Raw genomic sequence first — 26642 nt, forward strand, 5'->3', positions numbered from 1 at the left:
GTCAATTTGTAAAAAGCCAGCTTATTGTAACTTCTGTTTTTTTTTCCAATAAACAATCTTACTTTTTAGCATTAGTTTATAACTATGAGTTATTTTTAGATGTAACTGTGAAATTTTTAATAGAATCAAACATATTTTTAATATTTCTCAGTACCTCACAAAATCCCTTGTAATTGACTTTCCCCAAAGTCAATTATTACATACTACATTACTCACTATTATTACACTCTGTATTACATATAGTGTGAAGCAAAAATAGTTTGGACCATTTTATTTAAATTATTAGATGGTATTTTAGCATTATAAATTGCATCTGTGATTTTAAAAGAAGGAAAGAAGATTTTAGAGTTAAAATCAAATGTAAATGCATAGTGTATCCTAATTAAAGCAAAATTTATGAGTTCACACAAACAAAATTATTTTCTTTCCACTAAAGGCTTTGAAGTAATACTATTGGAAATAGTGACGTAAGAGGAGGAAGAATTCAAATGATGTCAAAGAATGTCTGTTATTGTGCTACCCCCTCCACTAACAAGACCTACCTGGTCCCAGATGCCACAAAACTTCAAGTATCTCTCTTAGAACTCTATTTGGAAAAGTTCTAAATAACTGATTATATATGTACTTTCTGTCATATGAAACAAAATATAGACACAAAACAATTGAAATAAAATGCACACATATGTTGAAGTCACCACAGCTGGAAAAACAACCAACAAAGTAGAACTCCCCCAGGAACAAAAACTTGTTGTGCCTGATTATTTTTAAGCACAAAAACCTCAAATACATGTTACCCTTGAGTAGATCCATAAAGATAACTGTCTCAGAAGTACGGTTGTGTTAATTTGTAATTAAATTCATCTAGATGAACCTAATATAGCAAATCACGTGAATGGATCAAATTGTTTAAAAGCTGCACATATTTAAAAGAATAAAATAACAAAAATCATCACATACTTAAAAAATTCAGAAATGCAACCAATAAGTCCAATAGTATCCATATTGAGACCTAAATCCTACTGATTTAACAAGAACAAAATATGCAAATAATAGAATCTGAGCTGTGTACCTGAGTGTACATAATTTTAAACTACTCCAAATTACACTTTGTAGAAGACTGAATGTGGGCTATCTGAAGGAAAACATCAACCCATGATATAAATGACATTAAAAATCTCATTAAAAGAGAGAAGTAGTTTCTGGAAAATGCTATTTTAAAAAGTAGTGGTCAAAATCTTTCTAGTACTGACAAAATTGCATACCTATTTAGTTATATCCAAAAATGACACAATATACTCAAGCTGATTTGAAACTTTGAGAAAGTAGCGGGATACAACTGTAACATAATTATGGATGTGACTCTGGCATGGAATTAATTTCCTCTTTGATCTGACAAAAATATGTGAAAGAACAGAACTTCAACTAACTATCAAGACCTAACAAACATATAGCCAGAAAAGTCATCATGCAAGCTGTTTTGCAACTGGGATAAAAGAAATGTTATATACCGATTCTGTATTTATTGTAAATATTGTTTTGTTTCATATATTTCCTTTAGCTTGCATTTTTAAAACATTGTGTTAATGATGTATATCTTGGTAACTAATTTTGGATTCCTCCTTCAATTTAGTTTTGAAAATAATATCTTACTTCAGTTCCTAACCCATGAAATGATGTTGATTACAAAACAACTGCTAATAACCACTGTTTATAATACACAAAATCTCATAAGCATGACACCAGCAAGCATTGATTAACATTTGATATCATGGTCTCATGACTGATGAAGCCTATCTGCCTGAGTATAGCTGTACCAAGATTCCTCAGCCTAAATTTATCCACTGTTAAAAAATGTTTATATCTTTATTTGTCACCCATTGTAGATTAAACCTGAGTACAAAGCCTAAGGAAAATGATAAGGTGAGAATATAGCTTTTCTAGATATGAAGTAAAGAAAATGCAGCATAGAGTAACTCACTGGTTTAAAGTCAACCTATTTCTCCAAAACATTCTAAGCATTTCCTTACTATGTGTATTATTCTCAAGAAGGGAATGGGGAATACGAGAAGAGGACTAACCTAGCATTATCTTCAAATACACATAAGTTGGATTTTCCTCTTTATTTTCCTATAAGCATTTTTGATAAAAACTGTTTGAATGATTGATTTCCATGTCTGATATAATATATCCTAGTTGCATAGTCCAAAGTACATTCAGAAAATGCTATATAGCAATTAAGTCCGGGCAGAAAAAATGGCATCTCTAACTATGTGACGCCCAATTATTAGCTATTTCATTATGCCCCAATTTAATGAATGTTATTGTTTAAATCTTTATAAAGTATTAATTAAAATCGATCAGTGTCCTATAAAATAATTGTATATAATTTTATCCTAGAATCATTCAAGAACTGCCCATTCAATCATGACATACATCACATTCCATTGGTATTCATATGGATAGGAATGAGTTTCTTAGGATTTCCTGCCTGCCATTTGGAGGTGGCAGGACCAGGATTCAAACTGTGGGCTCCAGCTCCCATTACTTCAACCCAAGGATAGGAACTTATCGGTCTGTCCAAGAACATCAGCAAGACCAATGATTAGGCAGGCACCAGTGGTTCTCAGCAGTCCTCCTTGATACTTACAAGGCTGTGATAGGAGGATCGTGGTCAAAGTCACACTAAGTAGGGAAATCCTTGAGACCCCCTGTCCAACTTCATTGTCAACAAAGCCAGAAATAGAGCCATATGGCTCCAGTGGTAGAGGGTTAACCTTGAGCAAAAGCAGCTCATGGACTGTGCCCAGATACTGAGTTCAAGGTCTAGGACAGGCAACAAACAGACATACACAACAATCTGTGCAGAAATCCTGCTAAAACTGGTCACCCTCTTTTCCCCAGCTGAATTGGACAGAGTTCCCTGGGAAAGGGGCTGGGGGAGCCACTGTCATCTTGACTCGACCCATTCTGCATGCATCACAGGATTCCGGCCACATTATTTCATGGTTCTTTCTGACCAATGGGATACAAGAATTGTATTCCATGATACCTGGTAGATGGACTAGGCTCTGTTAGCACACTTGGAGGCTGAGATCCACAGAGGGAAAATCATGCCACAGGAGAGGAGGGCCTGCTGCAGGCACCCGGGGCCACCTGGCAGCTCAGTGCCAGACTGAGTTGGAGCCACAGACCCTCTATCCCATGAGCTGACACCACAGCATGCATGGGGATGGGAAGCGGGACATATGTGCCTCTGAGAAGAAAATCTGCTTCATCCATGACCTGCCTGATGAGGTGGACTTCCAGAGTCCAGCAGGTGAGCACCACCATTGATGCAGCCAGCTGTCGGCACACATCCGAACCATTGAGGAGTCCCTTGTGGTATGTAAAATGCAGATGTTGGTCCTGCATATGCTCTGTTGGGAGAATGCTGAGTGCAGGCACTGGCTGTCCCAGGAGAAGATGGAGAAGAGGACAGTGCTGCAGGAGCTGCTATTGCTCCTCGCAGGGGAAGGCACAGACAGCAGTCTCCAGATGCAAGCACAGGCTGAGCCCCCCACCACCAACACTGCTTCAGAGGCCTCAGGGCCCATGCTGGGTGAAATGAGGGAGCAGCAGAAAGATTTTGAAGAATTGAAACTTGAAGACAGCATGGAAAATGCCAGAGGAGAGGTCAGGGTTCCCGACGCCAGAGTGGACTCTCCCCGAAGGAGCACATCCTGCTACAGATGCCCCACATCCAGATCTGCCCACAGCTCCCAGGCTCAGGGGAGGAGTGCTCCCTCACTTACTTCTATAGACCGATGTGGATGATGACTTTCTATGTGACATACTGACTCTCAAATCCTTGGCAGCCACCAGAAGTAGATGGCCAGGTGGCCTTCCCTGAGGCCTCCATCTGCCGGATGATGAAAAGGTTAAACTGGGGGTTAGGTAAGGCAGAGGATGCCAGGACTTGGCCCAAACTCTAGGGACATCTAATGGCTCATTGGTGGCCAGGAAAGAGGCCCATGTTATGCTTATCACAAAGAATAAATTGTTTTCAAAACAAAAAAAAGGCCTCCAACAAAGATTTGTTCTTCCATTCTTGAGGCTTGAACTGAGGGCTTGGCCACTGTCCCTGAGCTCTTTTTGATCAAGGCAGGCGCTCTACCACTTGAGCTCCACCTCCCCTTCCACCCTTTTCTGTGTTGAATAGAACCCAGGGCTTCAGGCATGCTAGGCGACCACTCTACTACTGAGCCACATTCTCAGCTATGAAGATTCTCCCCCTTCACAAACCCATATGGCCATTCCTCAGATAAATAGTAAGTAGGGTCTAGAATGAATATGAAGCACAAGTCTGGTTCACACCAAAATACTGCCCAGCCCCCTCTTCCCACACCCTTAGTTGAAGTTTCTCTTCTACCATTGAAGGATGAGAGAGGAAGAGGGGAGTCCCAAGAGAGTACAAACAACAGTGGCCCCCTGAGTCCCACATCCTCCCCCACATAAGTGGTCCTCCAGATTCTAATCTTACCTGACTCAATGTGGAGTCTACACTGTCTCCCCACCTCTGCAAGCCTCAGGATGAAATAAAGGTCAGCCCTGGCCTCAGCCCAAACCCAGGGTGGAAGCTTCTAGTCACAGACCCACTTCCACCTCTGACTGCCCCGAGTTAGGCTGGACCCACAACTCACCACTACATTGGCAGTGATGACCTCATGGATGGATTGCAGGAAGAAGTTCTATGGCAAAGAGTAGAAGCAGCAGTGTGAGCAGGGCAGAAGGAGGTAGGGAGATTGCTCAGGGATCTTCCTTGTAGCCCACCCATACAGCCAGAGCCATGCTGACCCAAAGCACGGACCAAGCCAAGGGGTGAGATGAGATGGAGGAGCATGGGACTAAAGGAGGTACTGCTTTGCCTTGGAGCACTTGAAAATTCCAATTATATTTGGCCCATGCCAATCTCAAAGACAACACGCAATGCCTCTCCTTGTTGTTGTTGGCTGTGAGCATTGTCCCTGATCTCTTTTTCTCAAGGCTGGCACTCTACCACTTGAGTCACAGGGCCACTTTTGTTTTCTGACGGTTCATCAAGGATAAGAGTTTCACACACTGTCCTGCCCAGACTGGCTTGGCACTGTGATCCTCCAGGTCTCAGCTTCCTGAATAGCTAGGATGACAATCATGAGCCACCAGTGCCCAGTATGTGATGCCTTTTGAAGGCATCTTGGTGAGTCTGTAAAGGAGCCCCAAAAGGCCTGGATATACCATGACCCAATTAAGGAGCTTGAATAAGGGAAGGCTGACCTTCTAGCCATTCTGTTTCCCCAAAATTAAAGATGCCAGATGGTGTTGTATGCATCAAACAACTAGGCCAGCAGCCACCAGGCTTAGTGTGGAAAAAGTAGAGAATACCCAAAGATTGAAATTTAGAAATCTCTGATTTTTGAATGCATGTGGGGTGTGTGTGTGTGTGTGTGTGTGTGTGTGTGTGTGTGTGTGTGTGTGTGTGTGTGTGTGTGTGTGTGTGTGTGTGTGTGAACTCAGGGCCTAGGCTCTATCCCTGAGTTTTCTTGCTCAAGGCTAGTGCTCTGCCACTTGAGCCACAGCCCCACTTGCTTTTCTATGGTTAATTGTAGGTAAGAGTCTCAAGGACTTTCCTGCCCAGGGTGGCTTTGAAGCATGATGGGAGGCCCAGGGAAGCAAGAGTAAACACAACTCGCAGGTACAATCCTTATGGTGGGCCACTCCTGCCCCCTGGTGGCCAGATGCGAAACATGCGGCCCTGTGCCATCATCCTCTAGAGTTCAATTTGGGGAAGTGACCAGGGCCAAGCTGACTTTTGCTCACCCTGATTGCTGATGCCAGAGCAGGTTTGTTCCACCCTAGGCCAAGAGAGCTCCAGGAGGCCCGGCTTACCAGGGACACAAGGAAGGGAGAGGTCAGCGCCAGGCTGTGCTAAGAGCCTTTGCCCACGGATACCCCAACTTGGCCTTACTTATTACCATAAGACCTGTCAAAGAAAAACCCCCAAAAAACAAAATTGGAGCAGTGCCTCCAAGTGGTAGAACTCTAGCATTGAACCAAAGAGCTCAGGGAAAGGGCCCCTAAACTTTGAGTTCAAGACCCCCAGCTGACCTTCCCCCATAAAACACAAGTTGGCTAAATGTGATCTAGTAGGATTTGTGAAGTGTTTCTGAAGAATGGTGATACTGAAAAAAGCACCCTAATTCTAATGACAGCTGAACTTTTGACATACAGCTATGTGGTGAGTCCTTCAGAAGGCACTATTTGTTGGGTCCTTCCCACATGGGGGTTTTGTGCTGAGTCCTCAAAAAGGTGCTGTTTGCTGAGTCATCCCAAAGGGTGCTATGTACTGAGTCCATGAGAAGAGTGCGCCGACCTGGGTTTTTCAAAGGGTGCTGTGTGCTGAGTCCATTACACAACGTACTGTATGCCACGTCCTTCAAAAGGTGTGGTGTGCTAATTCATCCTAAAGGGTCCTGCTATGTGCTGAGCCCTTCAGAAGAGAGGGATGAGGCGAGTTTTTTGAATGTGTGTGCCAAGTCCTTTACACAGGGTGCTCTGTACTGTCCTTCAAATGGTGCTGTGTGCTGAGTGCTTCCACAGTTTGGCATGTGCTGAGTCCTTCAAAATTTTTCTGTGTGCTGAGTTTTTCGAAGGGTGCTGTGCACTGGGTGTTTCACACAGGGTGCTTCATACTCAGCCCTTCAAAGAGTGCTGTGTGTGGAGCCTTAACACAGGGTGTGATGAGTCTCTGAGAAAGAGTGCTACATGCTGAGTTTTTCAAAGCATGCCATGCATTAAGGCCTTTACACTGCGGGCTATGGACTCCCTCCTTCAAAGGATGCTGTGTGCTGAGTATTCTACCCAGTGTACTACATGCTGAGTCCTTCAAAGAGAGCTGTGTGCTGAGTCCTTTACACAGGGTGCTTTGTGCTATTTTTGGAAGTGTGCTGTCTGCTGAGTCATCCCAAAGCGTACTGTGTTCTGAGTCCTTGAGAGGTGGTTTTCCCCAACAATCACACACACACAAACACAAACACACATACACACGAATGTCACCATGCACCTGTTTGGTGTGTGGAGTGGAGGGGGATGGAGGAGAGTCTCCCCCAGCGGTGGGGCTGAGGGGAGATTTGATTCCCCGGGCCGGTAGTGGGGTTGGGGGGGGGGAGTGCTGAGCTGAAGTAATGCTGCAATTGCCATGGTCTGGAAGCCTCAGGGCCCAGTCAGGGCTGCTGTGGCCAGGGGTGGGGGGCGTGGCCCAGGGGAGGAGGGGACAGGACCCAGGGACCCACTTTGGTGGCAGCAATGGCCAGGGGCCCAAGGGGCAAGGGCATGTGCACAGCAGGAGTGGGGTGGCCCAGGAGAGGAGTATAGGGCTGAGAGAGAGCAGAGAGAAGAGAGAAGAGTGAGCATGAGCACAAGCACCAGTGGAAATGGCTTCAGTGGCTGGTGGACGCCCAGATCATAGTGTGGGTCCTGGCCGGGAACATAAAGCATGTGGAACATTCATGGCAGGCACATTGCTGCACACAGTCCTGCGGAAGCGCAGCAGCCATGGCGGCCCTGAGTCTGAGGTCCCAGTTCGGGGAGCACAGCACAGGCACTGGCTGCTGAGGCAGAGGCAGTGGCCAAGGGGAAGAGGCCGTTGAAACAGCGGCAGTGGCTGAGGAGAAAGAGCAGAGGCTTCCCACAGCCCCTCCACGCACCCACAGATGTCCCCGCCCCCTCCCAGTAGCCCTGCGTCTCAAACATGGCGCTGCCGGCTGTGACCCACGGAGCCTCTTGCAGTCATGCGGCAGAGAGGGCCCACCCCTGGCCGACTTGTGGCCCGACTTAGTCACAGCCCCGGGTCCTCAGACTCTGGGTGCACACCTGGATTCGCAGACTACAGCTTCTCCCAGCAGCACACATGTGTGGCCGCCCTGCAGGCCCACACCCCATGACCCCTGCCCCCTGCGACCCCTCCTACTCTATGGCTTCCCCCCCCACCCCCACTGACCAGCGCCTCTGACCTCCCCTCTCTTGTCCCACCTGCACCTCCCCCGTGCCCTACAATCCTCCCTGGCTCTGCCACAAATGCACCCCAGGGGTGGGGGGTGGAGGTGGGTGTCGACCCGGGGATCCCACCCCATCCATAGTGGCCAGTGTCGCAGGAAAAGGGGAGCTGCAGGGATGGGTGAGGAGGGGCCAACACAGAGCCCCTGTCTTGGAGCAGTTGGAGCCACACAGCCGCATATCTGCACCCTTTCTCTCCTTGGTGGAAACTTGGTGGCTTTAGTCAGAGGTGGGAAGCAGCACCTCCACACCTGCCTTCTAGGGTATTCTCCTTTTTACTGGGGAGGGGTGTGTTGGATGCAGAAGGTAGCCCCCCCCTTGTGAGCCCTTGTCTTCTGTGCTCAGTGACCCTTTCACCTGAGGACGTTCCCAGAAAAGCCCACTAGAGAGGTGAGAGCACTGTGGTCAGCTAGAAGGTGGATATTTGGGAGAAAAATGTACCCCCTCTCACAAACATACACTCGGCCTGTACCTCCAACCCCAGCTGTCAACAGTTCTGACTGGGTGATCACATTTCCCAGCTCTGCCAACCTCTGCTAGTGCTCCCAGTACATGTGGTCTCCTCATCTTCCCCAAGAACCTGCCAAGTCACCCAGAAGTAACTAGGCTGGAAGTAGGGAGTCCATCCAATTATATAGCCTTTAGGACCCCATCAAAGTCCCCAACAACGCCCCCACCCCAGGTCAGACACTTTTCTGTAGGCACCATGACCCCTGCTTTGTTTTCTGTCCAGGCTCTGAAGAGCCACCTGTCTCCAGACTCCACCCAGTGTCCTGGCCTAGGGTTTTGGTGAATGGGGAGTCAAGGCTGGTTGTTACCAGGGGAAAGGGTCTGGCCCTGAAGAAAGGGGGAGGCAGGGTGGTTCTGCATTATTAGAACATTGTTTCACTTGGGTGGGAGCACCTGGTTCTGACAAGGGAACCCCCATGCTTGAGCTGGTACATCATCCAAATGAGAAACCAACAAACTCAGGAGAGGCACTGCTCTGAGTCTGTGTGTGTGTGTGTGTGAGAGAGAGAGAGAGAGAGAGAGAGAGAGAGAGAGAGAGAGAGAGAGAGAGAGAGAGAGAGAGAGAGAGAGAGAGAGAGAGAGAGAGAGAGAGAGAGAGAGAGATTGTCTTTCTCATTATACAGCCTGACTGTGCTCAGGTGAATGATCAGTTGGCAAATTGCTGGTGCTGCATGGATATGTCTTCTGTCACTGGTTTGGATTTGTATGTGTTTGTGTTTCTGTGTGTGTGTGTGTGTGTGTGTGTGTGTGTGTGTGTGTGTGTGTGTGTGTGTGTGTGTGTGTGTGTGTGTGTGTTAGGAGATCAGGGAGATAAGAACAATGAAAATATATTTAAATCACCCTGTCTAAAAAGAGCAAAAGCATTTTATTTGTTTTTCTTTATTCATTAATGCCCAGTACAAGCCCAGCCACATTTTTTGTTTTCTCTTTCACTGTTTCATGGCTCCGTTAGGAAAGGTTATAGTAGATGATCCTTTCCACCTCTTTCTTCTGCTTTCTTGCAGCCCACAGTAGCTGCTGGGCCTACATGGGTCTCCTCTAGGAGGCCTGTGTGAACCACACACCAGAGTGGACACCTGCCCTTCTGTCTTCAGCCAAAAGGCTCGTGAGGCTACTGTGACCACAGCCGCACACTTCCAGACAGACAGTCTGCTCTCGTGTGTATAGTGGGAGGTAATTCAAGGTTGGGAATGAGTCTGCCAAACATAAACAGGGAATGAGATGGGGGGAGTAGGGCAGGGGCTGTGACAAACAATGTGACAGGATAAGAGGGTTCATCACAACAAGGATGAGAGGGGAATCTTATCCAGGGTATTGACAGTGTCCGTGGGCATCTGGGCAGTGGGCTCCGGGCCCCCAATGGTGGCATGGATTCCCTCCTGGGGCAGTGCACTGGTGGGCAGTCCTCCCTGAAGTCCTGCAAAGTCCAATCTGTGTCCTTCCTGGGCTGTTTCCAGCTGGTCAATGGTAGGCAAGTATTTTCCCCCTGCTGGAGTCTGCTTGGGATCAGGACATGGCAGTTAGCTAGGGCTCTGTGAATGCCATTTTCTGTAACCTGCTGTAGGCTGTCTGCAAGGAAAAAGGGGTCTACTGACTTTGGAACCCATTAAGTTTGATTGGGACAAGTGAAAAATGCCAGCTTTTCAGAGATTTTTCTTGAAGCTGGCAATTTCTACTAATGCCTGGGATTCTGGGTCAAATTAGATGGACCATTTCAGCCACCAAACAATGCTATTCAAAGCAGCACAGGCAGAGTTCCCAAGCCAGATGGTATGCTATGAATGTGGTGCCTTGACTGCCTTTCTCTGGCAGCTGCTGATTCTCCTCCGGCTTTCTCTAGGGTGATCACCACAGGCGAGGATGTCATGGGGAGCAGAGATTGTGACCTCGCCATCCACAGCCTGCCAGCTGTGAGCAGAAACAATTCCCAGCACCTGTACTGGACTCTGGGAGATTCAGAGACCCAGGATGCCTCAGGGATCCTTTCTCTGCAACATGAAACATGGGGGCTGGATGTGGTGGACCATCCTGTCTGACCCCAGGGAGTGGAGAGGAGGCCCCTTGAGCCGGGCGTTCATCTCAAGGCAACCTTATTCACAGCTAAGTGGGGAATTGAGTGCCACAGAGCTGGTCAGTGGCTGGACAGAGATCTTTGAGAAGATAGGCATCCCAGAGGCCCCTTAGAAACAAAACAGTTAAGTGCGGTGGCACCAGGAGGGTGGGAAGGGGGAGGAGGGAGAACTGTGGGAGAGCTACATCAGGCTTTACCTCCACCCAGGTTGCTTACCTGAATTGGATGGGACTTTTCTGTAGTATTGTCGTAGGCAGATGCTCATTTATTTATCCAACAAACTGTTACAGTGAGTGCCAGGTCGGGAGGGGGGGACGGGTCATAGACGATGAAAGGTTCCAGTGCTGGTTCCACAGCACATGAAGAAATCTTGGTTTGAGCTGGCTGCTGGTCCTTCACACCTGTCATCTTAGCTACTTAAGAGGATGAGATGGGAGGATTGAAGCTTCAGTCCCAGGCAGGTGGCTTAAACTGTAGACTGTTGGTTTTGAGTTAAAAAGGCTCGGGGACAGCCGGGTGCTGGTGGCTCACGCCTGTAATCCTAGCTACTCAGGAGGCTGAGATGTGAGGATCGCAGTTCAAAGCCAGTCCGGGCAGGAGAGACCGTGAGACTCCTATCTCCAATACACCACCAGAAAACCGGAAGTGGCTCTGTAGCTCAAGTGGTAGAGTGCTCGCTTTGAGCTGAAGAGCTGAGGGACAGAGCCCAGACCCAGAGTTCAAGCCCCACGACCCACACAAAAAAAAAGGCTCAGGGACAGCACCCAGGTTCTGAGTTCAAGAGGAGGAGTGACACAAAGAAAGGAAAGAAAAAGAGAGGAGGGAAGGATGCAGGGAGAAAAGGAGGAAAGGAAGGAAGAAGGGAGCATGCAAGCCTTGGTTTGGAGTCCCTGGATAAAGGGAGCCAACCATTCACAATCTCCGTGGGGACAGTTTCAGAGCCTAAAGCCAGTATGTGGAACCAAGCCACTGACTCCTTCATGACATCAGCAACTTCATGCCATCCATGATCTGTGTGGTGGCCAACTGCAGAGGGAAACAGCCTCAGGTAGACCCTAGGGCTCAGGGTGGGTCACTGAGTTTCAATCTCCCCTGGCATACCAAGTTTATTTTCTGGTCAGATAAGAAGAAAGTGTCCAAGGGCTAGGGAGGTATAGGATGAGGGAGTGTCAACAGAGGGGTGGCAAGGGATAAGCAGGAAGTTGACAGGTAGGAAAATCCCAGATCAGGTGTGTCAGGCCATTGGAACCATGACCTCACTTGAAAACCTAGACCATCAGTGATACAGACTTCGACCCAGCCACATGGCTATTAAAAGTCCTGGCACTCAGGGTTCACCATTGACAACCTGGCTGTTGTCCGCTGCAGGATGCCTGTGCAGTATATCCTTGGGGACTTGGACTTTTGCTGGCTCAATCTGAAGATGACACCCCCAGTGTTCATTCCTCGACCAGAGACAGAGGTAAACATGCCACTAGCACAGGACAGCCAGGGAATGAGGGCGGGAGTCAGACCCGTGTTGCCCAGAGACTTCCTCTAGGCGACTCCAGGGCCCCATGACTGCCATTCTCAGAGGTAGAGGTGGGTCTCTTTGCTGGCTCAGCCTTTAGTCTAGATGGAAGATGTGGGATTCAGAGAGGGCTGACTGAAGGTCGAGGCTGGTGGGAAAACCAGAGCCACTGGGCTCTGAGCAGGATTGTTTTTTTTTTTTTTTGATGATACTCACAACCCAGGAAAATTCCTGGGATGGATTGGCCTTTTTCTCCTTCCTGAAAGAGAGGGACCTAGAGCTCTCCAGTCTCTATCCCTTGGCTGAGAAATCCTTTCATTCCCATATCCTGTGGTTGGATAACTAGACCTCACCTGACTGCCCAGTGTCGAGGCAGGACAGTGAGAGATGTTGAGTCCTTGATGAGGTCACGGGATCCTCAGTATGAGATTGTACTTGAACGTTCTGACTTGGTGCATGGTTAGTCCCGTCTAAGACTGCCATGACCTAGGACATAGAATCTAAAGAATCAGAGCAGGATAGGGTCTATTCTGTGAGTCTTGAGTATTATGTGTGAGCTTTGAGCTCCTGTATGCTCACCTGCTTCCCTTTCTTGAGTGGGTCTATGCTAGAAAAAGCTTAGAACTAGGGTCTGTGTCACATCCCTTGTTTTATGCTCAAAGCTAGTATTCTACCATTTGAGTCACAGTTCCACTTGCAAAGTTTTTGGGTGTTTAATTGGAGATAAGAGTTCTCAATGACTTTGCTGCCAAGGGTGGCGTCCAACTGCAGTCCTCAGATCTCCGTCTCCTGAGGGGATAGGATGACAGCCATGAAAAAGCATCTTTGGTCGGGTGCCAGTGGCTCATGGCTGTCATCCTAAGTACTCAGAAGCTGAGGTCTTAGTATCACGGTTCAAAGCCAGCTTGGGAAGGAGAGACCCTCAGACTCTTCTCTCCAATAAAGCACCAGAAAATCCGAAGTGGTGCTGTGGCTCAAGTAGTAGAGTGCTGGACTTGAGCTGAAGATCTCAGGGAAGCACCTAGGCCTAGAGTTCAATCTCCACAACCAACAAAAAGAAAGTAATGCATCTTTGCTTGCAAAGGACGGTGGAGGTATGTTTGTGTATGGGGGGAGGGATGGGAGACACCTAGCGTCTTCATTTTAAATGGATTGTACCAAACTCAGTCCATGGCAGCACATTCTTGACCACAGGTGAAGCTCTGTGTTGGATATCGACCATCGGACCTCAGTCTCCTCACGGGACAATTGTGAGGAAACAAGGGATTAATACAGAGGGATCTCTCGAGCAGGACCAGCACAGCGGGAGCATCTGTCAGATACGGTTCTCAACAATTCTGTGCACATATGACAGGAAGTTACCCAGAAAAGGCTCAGATTGGGTCTGTTATTAATCATGCAACAGGTGTTGGATTATGAAATGAAACATGGCTGTCTTTCATCATTACCCTATCTCCATGAGGAAGGGGATCCTTCACTGCATTCAGTTTTGCAGCTGGGGAAAATGAGGCATGCAATAGCCAGGTGACCTACTCATGACCCCCAGCTGACAGGAAGCTTGGACTGACTTCTCTGCCATGCTTCCTAGGACAGTGGGTGTTCTTCAGTCCACTTCTTGTGGTGGGAAGTCCACTTCTTGTCACTCGTAGGGCTTGAATTCTGGGCCTGGATGCTGTCCCCGAGCTCCTTAGATCAAGGCTAGCAGTCTGCCACATGACACAGCATCACTTATGGTTTTCTGTTGGTTCTTTGAGGATAAGATTCTCACAGACATTCCTGCCAGGGCCCGCTATGAACCATGATCTTCACATCTCAGCTTCCTGTGTAGTTAGGATTATATGCCTGAGGCACCAGCACCTAGCTTAAGTATAATTCTGTCCCTCTCTTCCTCTCTCTCTCTCTGTGTCTCTCTCTGTGTCTCTCTCTCCCTTTCACTCTCTCTCTCCCTTTTGCTCTCTCTCTCTCCCTCTCTCTTTCCCTCTCTCTCAGGAATTGGTTGAATGGGTGCTGGAGGAGGTGGTCCAGCATCCCCATGTGCCTGGAACCCAAGGTGGCCCTCTCATTCTGGAAGTGGGCTGTGGGTCAGGAGCTGTTTCACTCAGCCGGTTGAACCAGCTTTATGAGGTAAGCCCCTCTGTACCCCGGCTAGACCGTGATGGTTATTCATTGTCCATTCCATGAGTCCTTCCCCACATCCCTCTGCTACACCATTGAAGGAAAGTGGATGAGGAGGTGTCGCCTTGTCCCCCTGCCTAGCACAATCCCATGCCTCTGACCCATACCCCCACCTATCTGGCTAGACCCTGGCTATAAGACCATGAAAACACTCCATGTCTACTACCCTTTGCTGCGGAGTTTCATTTCGGTGAGGGGGGGGGTGCAGAGGAAAGACCCCAGACCTGATAGCTCCCAGGGGACATTTGTTCTTGTGTCAGCCAAGTCATTCCTGTGGATAAGGAGGAAACCTCCATCAGACTGACCCAGAACAATGCTCAAAGATAGGTAGGCTGTTGAATTATCAAACCCACTCATGTCTGCTTCCTACTCCCAACAAGGAGGTGCAGTGTGGGTGGCCCGGCACTGGGCCTAAGGGATTATAAATGGACGGTGGCAGTCAGGAGCTCATGGCTCCCACCCATCATCCTGGCTGTTCAGGAGGCTGAGATCTGATGGTCATGACTCAGAGCCAACCCAGGCAGGAAAGTCAGTGAGATTCTTATCTCCCATAAAATATCTCCCTCCCCAAACCCACACGCAAGCCAGAGGTGGTGCTGTGGTCAAGTGGTAGAGCCTCAGCCTTGAACAAAAGAAGCTCAGAGATAACACCCAGGCCCTGAATTTTAGCCCTAGGACCAACACAATCATAAAATAAATTAACAGTATACACCTTTTATCTGACTACCAAGAAAGATGGATTCTGTCTTCTTGCTGGTACTTGTAGCCAAAGGTAAGGGGCTCCCCTTGATGTTCCCCTAAACCTCTCCTTCTTTCCTTTATCTCTCCAGGCTTCGGTTGCAGGACAGAATTCGAATCATCCTCCTGGATGTGACCTTAGGTACCCTCTCCCACCCACCTTCCTTGGGGTCAGGATTCTGAATGCACTCCCTGCTGGAAGGATGAGACACCACAGAGTTGAGGGTAGGTATTCCCAACACTCACACACACCCACCCACCCCCCACACACAAACACCCTTAAGCCAATTCAGACTAGCTTATTCCAAAGACACTTTATCTCCTTGGATTGACTGACTTAGCAGAGGATTTTGATCCCCTGTAACTGATTATTTTAACTTGGGCTTGCTAGTTGACAGCTGATAAATAGGAGCAAAAAAAAGCCTTTGGTGCCCGTCACCTGGGGCTGAGGCTCATGCCTGTCATCCTGGCTACTCAGGAGGTTGAGATCTGAGGATCATAGTTTGAAGCCAGTCATAAGCTGGAAAGCCCATGAGACTCTACTCTCCATGGAACCACCAAATAGCAAGAAGTGGAGCTGTGGCTCAAGTGGTAGAGCACCAGCCTTGAACAATAAAACTCAGAGAGAAAGCTCCCAGATCCTCAGTTCAAGCTCACACAAAGAAATGGCCTCATCTTGTTGCCCACAGATTGCCCGGGCCTTGAGCTCCCTCTCATGGAGTGTGATACAATACTTGTCCCTGGGTGGTATATCAGGGCTGTCAGAAATCCGGTGCTGGAATCCAGGTCTTCCCTTTTGTGTGCTCTCAACCCACACTGAATGGAAGACAGAGTATGACAAGGCCAGCAACCTGCACAGCGGAGACTCTCCAGCTCTGCCTAAGTGACCGGAATGGGCTTCTTGGAGGCAGAACTTGAAAAGTGGTTCTTGCTTAACAAGGAGGATCTGACAGGAAGCACAGAGATCAAAGGTGCTGAATATGATGGACAACATGTCCAGCCAGGGATGCTGGTGAGATACTCAGTATAGATGTGTGAGACTTGGTATAGATATGTGAGATTGTCCCGAGACAGGCCTGAGGGGTCACAAAAAAAAAGCTATCCAAGGCTGGGATTGTGTGTTAGAGGTAGAGTGCTCATCTAGCCTGCAGGAAAGCATGGGTTCTATTCCTAGGTCCTGCATACACAGAAAAGGCTGGAAGTGGCACTGTGGCTCAGGTGAAAGAGCGCTCCCCTGGAGACAAAGAAAGTGGGTGACATCGCCAGGGCCCCGAGGTCAGTCCCCAGGGCTGACACCATAAAACAGTTCTCCCAGGGACCTTGGTGACAGGTGGTTGACTATGCCCTAAAGCTCTTAGTAGATCAATCCATGCTTTCTGTCTCCATTGACAGAGGGGAGTTGGACACTCCTTCTCCCCTGGGCACCCCTGGATCCAGTTATCAGAAACCTTCCCAAAGTCTTCCACTGGGACATAGAGCAGCTGGCCCCAGAAATCCTCAGATACTGGTTGGGTTGGGCAGGAGGATATAGGGCAGGCCCCAGAACTCCTAGTGGGTCTGATCTGCCCTGGATGACCAGGCAATCTGGAGGAAGCAGATGGGAGCTTAGAGACGGCTAGTGGTGTGGAGGGGGCCCTTTAATTCCCATGGCCCCACCCAGATTCTGAGCCTTCCTTTGCTCTCCCTGATGGAGGTGGAGGGGTGTCTAGGTGGTAGCATCTAGACGAAGACTAGGTGGAAATTCTGAAGGACTAGACACCTTATGCCATAAGCTGGTGTCTCATGCCTGTCATCCCACACCTGCCATCCTGGTCACTCGGGAGGCTGAGATCCAGAGGATCTGTTTTCGAAGCACAGGCAGGAAAGTCCCACAAGAGCTTCATCTCCAATCTCCAACCAGAAGTGGCACTGTGGCTCAAGTGGTAGAGCACTGATCTGGAGGAAAATTAGTCATCAGGGACAGTACCCAAGCCCTGAGTTCAAGCCCCTAAACCAAAAAAAAAAAAAAAAAAAAAAAAAAAAACAAGAAAGAAAGAAATACACCCCTTCCTTGCTTGCAATAGATGGTGAAGTAGTGGGGTTGCTGGGATTGGGAGACCAGATGCTGGCCTCACTGTACAGACATTTGTAAGAATTCTCCAGGTTTGCCCCAGTGTGAAGCCATAGCAGGGTGGGCAGTGCCTTACCAAGAACTCCAGAGGTCATGGCCTGTGGCAGGCAGGGAGTGGGTGAATGGGAGCAGGGGTGGGATGGTAGTGTCAATTATATGCTGTCCATCCATGGAAGAATGGTTTTGGATGCTGGTGACAAAGTCTGAATTGAAGGATTGCCTGTGGTTTGTGGCCTGATGAGTTGGGTTTCCCCTGTGTTTAAGAAGGAGGTTGAAGCCGGTCCCTGCCGGTGGCTTATAACTGTCATCCTTGCTACTCAGGAGGCTGAGATCTGAGGATTGCGGTTCAAAGCCAGCTTGCACAAGAAAATCTGTGAGACTTTATCTCCAGTGAACCACCCGAAAGCCAGAAGTGGTGCTGTACCTCCAGTGGTAGAGCGCCCACCTTCAGCTGAAGAGCTGAGGGACTGCGTGCAGGCCTAGAGTTCAAACCCCATGACCTACAACCAATAATAAGGTAGCTGAGTTTTCTGCATAGTGGTTTGTACAGTTAGGAAATGCCAAGATGTGTTATGAGCCATTCCAGATGTGTGAGATGTCCTGAGATTTGTCTACACTTGGTCTGAGGATGGTAGTGACATCTTGGGGGTGGGATGTTCAGGGTGCTCAGAGACTGTTAGGACCTTGGGTTAACATTTTGCTATCGTGGTCTCAGCACTGATGAGGCTTATCTGCAAGAGTATAGTTGTACATAAATTCCTCAGCCTAAATTTAGCCACTGTTCAAAAATGTTTATATCTTTATCTGTCACCCATCAGAGCTTAAACATGAGTATAAAGTCTAAGGAAAATGATAAGGTAAGAATTTAGCTTTTTTGTATATAATGTAAATAAAAATACAGCATAGAGTAACTCATTGGTCTAAAGTCAACCTATTTCTGTAAAACATTTAAAGCATTTCCTTACAATGTGTATTATTCTCAAGAAGGGAATGGGGAATTTGAGAAGAGGACTAAACAGGTATTGTCTTCAAATATACATACTTTGGATTTAGCTCTTTATTTTGTTATAGGCATTTTTGATAAAAAACTGTTTGAATAATTGATTTCCTGGTCAGGTATTATATATCTTAGTTGCATAAACCAAACTACATTCAGAAAATGGTCTATACTAATTAAGTAAAGGAACCATATTCAATAAATAGCAAAAAGTATATACCTATAGGGTAATATTTTGAAGAGTACATTGGAAATATTCTAATATAATAATTAAGTTGAACAATTTCACATTGACAGTAGTTAACTGGAATAATTTAAATGAACAAAACCTATTTCTCCTTTTACTTTATCAGGGAAATATCTGGGCAAAAAATGGAAATTAACATATGAATCTATAAAAACTGGAATTAATTTTTGCCTTTTTATTAGCAAATATTAATTTCACAAGGTATTTTATTGTGTTATACACATATGTCCATATAATGTAGCTTGCTAAATTTTATTCCTTTTATTAATTTCATTAGCCTATTTTTATAGTTATGTTTTATTATGTCATCATACTAACTTATGAAATATTTGAACATATTTACTCCACAGCATTTCTCTTTATCTCCTCTCTTACTTTTTTCCAAATTTAATCAGTTCTATCTATTACACCTGGGTCATTTATTTTATTTTCTGTGTCTAGAGTCTGCATATGAGAAATCTAGTATTTGTTTTTCACAGAATGGCTTATTGCTTTAATATGAATGTTTCCAGTTCTATTTTCTTGAAGATAATATGATTTCATAATTATGTGTGGCTAAATAGTACATCATTGTGTGTATATACATATATATATATATATATATATATATATATATTACAATTTCTTTCTTCAATGAGTGATTAAGGAACATGTAGGTTAATTCTGTAGTTATTTATTTTTTATGTGGGAGGAGGAAGGATGTAAATAATGATGCTTGGAATGAGAAACATGCTCTTTAGGCAGGCACTCTAATATTTGAAACATTTTCTCAGCTGCTCTTTCATCAGTATTTCAATAGTGTATTAAATTTAAAAAATAAAATTTAATTACTTTTGCGAAGGTGTTTTTTCAGTATCATATTATTTTTTATTACAGTGTTATATTTACTATGTCATGTGAGGATGAAAATCTAGGCATGTTTGTATATGTAGCTGACTCGAAGGAAACAATGTATACGAGATACAGGATTCAAATAAATGTTTGAGACCTGTAAATTGCTAAATTGATGTAGATGTCCAGTTTGTGGTGTGTGATTTCAAGATCATATTTTGGTAGGTTTCATAGCAAGTAAGTAGGTGTTTCTAATCCAAAATTGTAAGGAATAAAATAATCATTGTCTTGGTACTCCAGACATTGTAATAAGTGGAAAAAATGATTGAAAGTATGATGGATCAGTAATAAGCCTTTAGACACACTACATTTTCCCCAAAATCTTCAGATGTACTCTTTGGACATTAATTACAAATATATTTATAAACATATAGATATAATATTATCTTATATATAAATATATGTATATATTATAAATATATCATATATATTTTAAATGTATATCATAAATATTGATTTATATTTAAATGTAATTCATCTCATCATTTATACATATATATACATACATATATATATATATATATATATATATATATATATACATACTTTTTTTTTTGGTCAGTCTTGGGACTTGAACTCTGGGCTTGGGTGCTGTCCCTGTGCTCTTCAGCTCAAGGCAAGAGCTCTACCACTTGAGACATAGCTCCACTTCCAGTTTTCTGGTGGTTTATTGGAGATAAGAATCTTATGGAATTTCCTGCCTGGGCTGGCATTGAACTGTGACCCTCAGATCTCAGCCTCCTGAGTAGCTAGGATTATAGGCATGAGTCACGGGCTACCGGCTATATTTACATCTGAGATTTGTTAGTGGGACAAAGGGTACAGTAACTATTGTTCTTATTGTGAAATGACTTCACACTGACAGGTATAATTATAAGAAAAACGATAAATATTCACAGTGGCACAAAAATCCCTTAGCTGCCTAGCAAGACAGCATGTTTTTCCAGACACTGCATGTGGTGTGAGCGGTTTACAGCCCAAGCGACTGTAGAAGATATTGGCCTCTAAACAAAACTGACAATTGCATGAACCCAGTCCTCCATGACAGATTTAGCCAGGCCTATCTTTGAGATTCTTGTTAGGGACATGATGAAAAATTTATAGTTTAGTTGTAATTACAGAACTCTTTTAAAACATGTCACTCAGCCATTAACTATATTTAACATAGTTCCTTTTGCTGTAACTTATATTTTCATGGCTAAGGAAATTGCTTTTTGTTTGTGAAAACTTGGATGTTCACAACATAGACGTGGGTTTTTAATCCTTTTGAAATTACTGTCTGCATAGAGTTCTATGAGATGAGCTTCTCTTTGCCATATCATCGGAATAAACTTACTCTGATTCAAACTTGGACCACAGCTACCTTGTTCTCTCTCCTAGAAAACCATCTGTATAGACTTCTTTATGTGTAAACAGACCCTCATTTACTTGCAAAAGTCTGTCAGTGAGTCAAACCTAACTCACACAAGTGAGGTGAATTCCTCTCTCATGCTTCCTTTACATTAAAAATGGTAAGAACTGTTCAGCAATGCACATACTTTTTAATGTGAAGTGTGACTCCTATTTTCCATAATGTGAATCAAGCAGAGGAATCAGTTTAAGATGTGAAAGAGACTTACAAAGAGTCTTGGACCTTGAACATTTCCCTGGGTATGAATTTTTGGAGAAATATCCCTTTTCAAAGACAAAGGACTCAGTTTTTTTTATATTGTGCTGGTACTGGGATTTGAACTCATGGCCTTGAGCTCTATCTGAGCTTTAATTCTCAATGTTTGCTCTATACCACCTGAGCCACACCTTCACTTCTTCCTTTTACCACAAGTGGAGAAAAGAATGTCTTAGGTTTATCTACTTAAAATAGCTTGGAATTGCAATTGTCAAATTTGAACCTACTGTGTATCTAGGTGTAAGCCACTGGTGCTGTGCTAGAACTCACTTCTTAAGAATAAATAATCACAAAAAGAGGAGAAATAAATATTTGTTCAATTATTTATGTGTTGTCTGATAAACCAAATCACTTGCTACTGGAAAAGAAAAAGAGAGAAGATAGAGATTATTATGGAGGAAAGAGAGACAAAGAAAGAAGGGATGGAAGGGTAAATGAGTGGAGGGGAATTAAGAGGAGGATATGAGAGAAGAGGGCAGCTGAGTAGAATTGTCTACTGCTCACTAAGGTATTGTTGGACAATCAGTACCTTTGCATTTATGTAGCCAAAGCTTTATATTTTTGGTAGTAAGCTGAGATATAAGATACCAATTTACAGGTAGTAACCTGTTAGTGTGCTTCCTCCTGCACCAAGGAAGCCACAGTCCGGTTACTGTTACAGAGAAGGCAAGAGTAAGCAGTTTAAGTTATACTGAGAAACAATAATTGACATGCCAGGAATGCTCCCTTGTATGGTGAAGTCAAGCATCACTCTTGTTCCCTGCTCCAGTCTTCCTCTCAACAAGAATAGCAGAAACAGAAGAGGAAGGAGATATCTGAATAATGATCATCTCTCTGTTTACCCTCATCCCTTGGCCTCTCAAACAATAAAGCCAAAGGAGACTTAACCTGAACTAGTGGGGAAAATGGGGGGGAAAGTTCAGTCTAACATATTGTGAAACTTTTAAAATAATTGGGGCAGCATTTCAAATACTGAAATAAAACTTTTTAAATTATTAATAAAAAGTTACTCGAAATTTATTGAAAATTTAGGGCTCACTACATAGTGGAATCTGCATAATTAAAACTGACTCATGCTCCTATCATCAGAAATTGAAGATCTTCCTTAAACATAGACTGCTGAAGTGATAAGCATGGAAATTCATGATGGATAGCATAATGCTAAGAGCATGGAAATTATTTCCTTTCCATCTTCAGTGTGTAGAGAAGAAAAAACTCTATAGGATGGCTCTGAAGGTGCAATTCTAAATTTAGGACAGAAGGTGAATAGTAAAAGAGACCTATCTCAGCCATTCAGAGATTAGAAATGTAGAGAAATATACTCATTTATGTGGTCAAACATGGAAGAGAGGATGTGGCAAGCCCATAGCCAAATGCCAAAGGTAGAGATATTTAACAAAATACCATGAAGTTGAAACAAGTCTTAAAAGGGGATCTTGGCTTAAAGGGAGTAGAGAAGAAGGCTGGAGAATGAAATGGTGGACTAATACAGTCATAACACTCAATGTACATATGTGAGACTATAAGTAGGAAATTTGAAGGGATAGGTGGGTTTGGGGTAAGGGAAGGAAGAAAAATGGAAAATTTGACAATGATCCAGATGCACTGAACATTGAAATGCACATACACTCTATTCAACACTGACATGAGGAAGTGAAACCCCTTTGCACAACTTGCTACAGATAAATTTTTTTGAAGTTTTAATATTAAGAGACCAGAAGCATAAACCTTTAGAGATAAATAAGAGGATAGTACTGACATATTGTTGAGGCTTGTATTCCTTTAAATATACAAAAATTAATAAGTATCAAGTCTGCTGCAAATTGCTTAAACCGTAGAGAATCAAATTCCAATATTCCTTCACTTCCAATAAAAATAAATCTTATAGACCTTTAGGTTTCTCAGTTGTTTCTAAATATCTTAATGTTATGCATTGGAACTAATTTCATTCTATATTTAAGTTTAAATTTTAAATACTAAATGCTTTTAAAATCTTCTTACTTGTGCACAGGTATGGATAGATAACTGATGTGGGCAGAATCAGAATTATTCAGAAGGTTGCAAATGGATGCTTACTAGTTTTCTCTCTGCTGGGTCATAGAATACAGACTGTCCTAATTCGAAAAAGTTAGCCTTCCCAGATTTTCTACATATAAACACTCCATCAACATTTTGTTATTAGAGGATTATTCAAGATTAGCTATATGTTGATTGATAATGACAGAGCATGACAGAAAGGAGAGGGAAAACCATCTACACTTCAGTGAGGTTCTGACTTGTGCTTCACAAAGTGTTATGAAAGCTCTCCATGAGAAATCTAGCAGCTGAATTTCTAAAAAGTCCTTGGGTTGTTACACTTTCTGATAATGTCTCAATTCAAGTACTTCTCCTTGGAGTTCCATACTATTCAATGATGCTGTATTAGCTCCTTGTTACAATTTGCAGACTGGTCTTGGTGAAGAAATTTGTGCTTTTCAAAATTGCTGTCCCAATTCCATCCACAAACTGCAGACAAAATTTATCTGAAAAAAATTGTATCTGTTCATAGTGAATATAATTTTATGTTTCATTACAAACAGAGAATGTAGTAAAAATTTTCATAGCAATTACTCTGCACTAGCTTGTGGGCAGATTCTAAAGTAAATAATATACTGTGTTCATGTAGAGAATTTGAGTATCCAAAGTGTTCATAGCCTCTGGTCCTAAAACCAATACCTTACTGATATTGAGTGACAAATACAAATTCCTATAAGTACAGAAGTTTTCCTTGTATCTTTTTAATATATATTTTTATTGCAAATATACTGTACATAGGGGTTACAATTACCTAAGTAAGGTAATGAGTACATTTCTTCTTGAGCATTGTTACCCCATCATTTGTTTTTCCTCTACCATAGTTTTCCTTCACACCTCCCCAACTTCCCCATTCACCCCCACTCTGATAGACTGTCTTGTACATCTCATTGTTAAAATGGGTCAACCTGTATCCTTTCCTTGTATCTTAAATGAAGAAGTGCTGGCTTGATTTTTGCTGATTCTACTTGTGTTGACACACCTAAAATCACTTGCCAAGGCCAAGAGCACATAAATGAAACGCCAGCATTTTTTTCACTTGGTATAATTGTGTTCTACACATTTGTTGACAGGTTACAAATTATTCTCAAACTTTAAAACATTAAAAATATTTTCTTTTTTCTTATTTTCTTGGCCAGGAAATCAGCAAGACCTCAGTCAGCATTTCTCACATAGGACTTTACACATGGGTTGGTTAAATGTATATGTAGAATCCAGTGTTCTGAGGATTCACTCATCTGCTTAGGAATTGATGCTGTTGAAAAGGAGTTCAAGTAAGGATGCCATTTAAAGCTTTATAACTTTATTCTTGACCAGGGTATTCTCCTCATGCTTTGATTGTTGAGAGTGTCTACAAGAGCAAGCATTCTGTAGGGAGCAAGGAAACACCATATGACCTTTACTTACTGAGATTTCTGAGTGATTTGCTATCACTTGTACCGGATTTTGCAAATCGAATCTGTCAAAAACTACCAATTTTAAGAGATAAGAGGAGTGGTAAAAGAATTCTTAGAGACAAATACATCTTCAACATATTTGGTTCCAAGCATTCCATCCAAGGCATATTCAACACCTAGTGAAACTTGTGTTGTCTGTAACTATGTGTCTTTCTCCATGTGTGCATGTATACATGTGTATATGTATGCTTGTACTTGTGTGTATAGTAACATACATTTGTACATATATAAGGGTATAAAAACATATATATGCAAATATAAATAAATATACAGATATAAATATGTGTGTGTGTATATATATATGTATATATATATATATATATATATATATATATATATATATATCAGTTGTTCAGTGACTTAACCTATACTTCCAGCACATTGTCATTCTCACAAAGTGTACATGATAAATTGCTCCTAGGATCTGTGCTCTATGATGGGCATCCTTTGTACTCACTTCTCACATTCCTTTGTTTTTCATCCCTATGAGCAACTTCGGTGTACTTTCTATAGGATAGCTTTGTTTTCATTATATGTAGTAACTAACTGATAATAAAAGAAAAAGGTTGTTTGTAAAAGAAAAAGAACTTTTTGGGGTCCAGTTGTGGGGCCTGAACTCTGGGCCTGGGCGCTGTCCCTCAGCTCTTCAGCTCAAGGCTAGCACTCTACCAATTGAGCCCCAGTGCCACTTCCGGCTTTTTTTCTTTTTGCTTATGTGGTGCTGAGGAAACGAACCCAGGGCCTCAGACATGCAAGGCAAGAGCTCTACCACTGAGCCACCATCCCAGCCCCAAGAAAAAGAACTTTTAGGTCACAGGTCAGAGTGTCTTATCCATCCCAACAATTTTTATGAGATAAACTTTATAATAGTAATAAAATGAAAAGGAATTCCTAGATTTGCTGTTTTGCCATTTTGAATGGCAAAGAATAATATCATGTAACTGTTATAACTCTTAAAGAATGCAAGGGTAACTGATGGTCGCTATCATGTTCCCACAAAACCAGTGGATCCTGAAGGAATAGTAGATCAGCAGAAATTCTAAGTAGCAGACATGGACCATAAAAGAGAAAGAGAGGAAATGGGAGAGATTGAAAGAGAGAGAAATATCATAATACTGGAAGTGCATAACAGATAAACAAGAGCTGTATGAGAATATTCATACTGCTATCTTTAGACTCTACATGTACATTTGAAGGCATTTGATGTATGATAACCCATCAACATGAAATATAAAGTTATTTTGATAAAAATAAAAATAACTCAGGAGAAATTATAAATGCAAAAACAATTTTCACAGAAGCAAACTCTCAGAGATATTTCAGGACTTTGAAAAGGATAAAGTGGCTGAAGTTAGTATAAATTTAGAAGTACAATTCACAAAAATATAAAAATATATTTATATATTTCCTTATATAACCCAAAGCAGAAAGCAAATGTTGTTTAGATGGTTTTTTTAAAACACAGTCTCTCAGGTGCTGGGAAGGTGGCTCAGTGGTAGAGTGCTTGCCTTGCATGCATGAGGCCCAGGGTTTGATTCCTCAGCACCCATAAGCAAAAAAGATGGAAGTGGTGCAATGGTTCAAGTGGAAGCGCTAGCCTTGAGCTGAGTGACAGCACCCAGGCCCCAGAGTTCATGCCCCATCATCAACAAAATCAAAATACAAAACAAAACAAAACACAGTCTGTCACGTTTTGTTGCCTCAACTCTGTAATACCACTGCTTCAGCCTAGGGCTAAGATATTAGGTGTGGACATTTATCAACATTCCTGATTCAGACTCTATTTGATAATTTTTTAGGTACTTTCTCAACCTTCTTTTTTTTAATTAAATTTTATTTTATTTTGTTTGTGAACATACTGTACAGAGGAGTTACAATTACGTGGGCAGGATAATGCGTACATTTCTTACCAAGCATTGCAGCCTCCTCCTTTGTTTACCCTTCACATCCCTTCCCAGTCTCCCCCCTCCCCCCAATCCCAATCCTTCTCCTACCCCCCCCCCCCCGCACCGACGTTGTAAAGCTCGTTTTGGACATGACAACTTGTACTTCGCATTGTTGCAACAGGTCCACCTGTATCCTTAAACAACTGGTTTTTTCCCCATCTCCTGCACAAGTTATACTGAC

The sequence above is a fragment of the Dipodomys merriami genome, unplaced genomic scaffold (genome assembly GCF_024711535.1).
Source record: "Dipodomys merriami isolate MVZ:Mamm:240054 unplaced genomic scaffold, mDipMer1.0.p SCAF_139, whole genome shotgun sequence".
Taxonomy (NCBI): Eukaryota; Metazoa; Chordata; class Mammalia; order Rodentia; family Heteromyidae; genus Dipodomys; species Dipodomys merriami.